Genomic DNA, 2,772 nt, shown 5'->3' on the forward strand with positions numbered 1-2,772 from the left:
CTTTGGGATTCTATGTCTCCCTTTCTCTCTCTGCTCTTCCCCTGCTCACTCTCTCTCTCTCTCTCTCTCTGAAAAATAAATAAACATTAGAAAAAATAAAAACATAAAAAGTAAATAAAAAGAACATTCCAGTGGCTAGTTGGTGACGTAGAAGAAAGCAGACTTTTTTGTGCACTCTCTCTGTATCTACATTGACAGCCAGCTAACCTTTCTTAGCAATCCTACTGATCTCCTCTTGAATCTTTGAGGTTTTGTAGGTACACAGTCACATCATCTTCAAATAATGACAGACTAGTTTCTTCCTTGGAAATTCTCATCAGGTTAATTTCTCACCCTGGCCAAAACATTCCGTACAATGCTGACTAGAACTGGTCCTAGCAATAATCCCTTTCATTTCACCACGAAGGGTGATGTTTGTGGAGATTTTTATAGATCTCCTTCATCAGATAAGAAAGTTTCTTTTTATTTCATCTTTGCTAAGGACTTTTATTTTTTATTATGGAGGCATGCTGAATTTTACTGAATGTTCTTTTTAAATCTATTAGGGAAGGTTTGTTATTGTGTTGAACTATACTGATAGCTTTTTTAATGTTAAAACAATAGTATATTCCCAGGAGAAATCCAACCTGATCACGATCGTTTTTTGTAAAGTGTTGGATTCATTTTGTTAATGTTTGTTTAGGATTTTTACATTTATATTCATGAGTTAAATTGGCTTGTAGTTTTCTTTGAACAGGCTTTGCTGGTTTGGACCTTGATAAATAAACGAATTTTTTGTTGGTTTGTTTTTCGATTTCTTGGAAGAATTTTTGAAAGACTAAAATAGGAAGTTACTTAACTGTTCCTTCCTTTAAAAGCTTTTTAATGTTTATTTATTTTTGAGAGAGAGGGAGAGTGAGTGGGCAAATGGAGGAGGGGCAGAGATAGAGGGAGACACAGACTCTGAAGCAGGTTCCAGGCTCTGAGCTGTGAGCACAGAGCCCGATGTGGGGCTTAAACTCATGAACTGTGAGATCATGACCCGAGCTGAAGTCAGATGCTCAACCGACTGAGCCACCCAGGTGCCCTCTTAACTGTTTCTAGCAATTAACCTGGAAAATCATCTGGCCAATTATTTAGTGTAAGCGTCTACTAATTAATAAAGATTGCTCATTATGTTGTGCACAACTTCTATATTTTTACTGATGTTTGTTTGTTTGCTTGACCTTTGATGGCTATGAGAGAAGAAGGCAGTTTTGTAAAGATCTCATAACTGTATAAATGTTCCTTTATACATTTTTTAAAACTCTGTTGTTAGGTATATAGAAGTTCACAACTATTATATTGTCCAAGCAATCTGTTTACTTTATCATAAGTGACCCTCCCTTATTTCCAATAAAGCCTTTTATTCTCAGATCTATTTTGTCCGTTATTAATAAAACCAAACCAGCTTTCTTTTTACATATGTCCATTCTACAGATGTTTCATAAACAGCATAGCACATGGCTGTCTTAAAAATTAGATGATCAGGGGCGCCTGGGTGGCGCAGTCGGTTAAGCGTCCGACTTCAGCCAGGTCACGATCTCGCGGTCCGGGAGTTCGAGCCCCGCGTCAGGCTCTGGGCTGATGGCTCGGAGCCTGGAGCCCGTTTCCGATTCTGTGTCTCCCTCTCTCTCTGCCCCTCCCCCGTTCATGCTCTGTCTCTCTCTGTCCCAAAAATAAATAAAAACGTTGAAAAAAAAAGTTTAAAAATTAGATGATCAGATAATTTATGTATTAAAAAAATCCATTCCTATTAACTGGACAGCATAGAGCATTTACATGTAGTATGACTACTGATGAATTTGCATACACTTCTACATGTATACTTTGTGCTTTCTATCTGTCCTGTTCTTTCTGGGTTCACTTTTCCTCCTCTTCCCTCCCTTATTCTTCTTTGCTTCATTTTGTTGGACTTCATTTAGTTCTTTCCCACTTATTCCCTTTTTTCCTCTTTGCAGTTGGACATATCAACATATACTCTATTTCTTATTCTTTTGTAATTATCCTTTTAACAAGCATATCAGCAATGTCTAATGTTAATCAGTATATTTGTTCTCCTCCAGAGGAATCCAATCATTCAAATATGTTGATCTTGTTCATTCCACTGGGGATACCACTGTTTTCATGCTATTATTTTCTGATATTTTAGCTCTAGTTGTTGTTGCTGTTGTTTCTACTCTACCTTTGCAAATTACACATTATTGGGGTGCTGCTTTTTGTTTCTTTGTTTTTTTTTTCTTTGAGAGATAAAGAAAGAGCAGGGGAGAGACAGAAGGAGAGAGAGAGAGAGAGAGAGAGAGAGAGAGAGAGAGAGAATCCCAAGCAGGCTCCATGCTGTTAGTGCAGAACCCCATGCAGGGCTCGATCTCACGAACTGTGAGATCATGACCTGAGCTGAAATCAAAAGCCCCACATGGGGCTCAATCCCATGAAGCACGAGATCATGACCTGAGCGGAAATCAAGAGTCAGACGCTTAATCGATTAACCAACTGAGCCACCCACGTGCTCCTCATGGGTGCTGTTTTATGCTGTCAATGTTGGTTTAGATTTATCCACATTTTTACCACATCCTTGGCTCCCTCCTGCCTCTGTGTGTCAGTCTTTCCTTCTGGGATTTTCTTCTTCCTGAACTACATCCTTTTCAAGTTTCCTTCTTGTGGTCAATACTGTCTTGATTTGTCTGGGAATGGCTTTTCCCTCTTCCTTGAAAGAAATTTTTTTACAGGATATAAAATCCTAGGTTGTCAGTC

Source organism: Herpailurus yagouaroundi, unplaced genomic scaffold (assembly GCF_014898765.1).
Source record: "Herpailurus yagouaroundi ecotype Mexico unplaced genomic scaffold, PumYag 162, whole genome shotgun sequence".
NCBI classification, from domain to species: domain Eukaryota; kingdom Metazoa; phylum Chordata; class Mammalia; order Carnivora; family Felidae; genus Herpailurus; species Herpailurus yagouaroundi.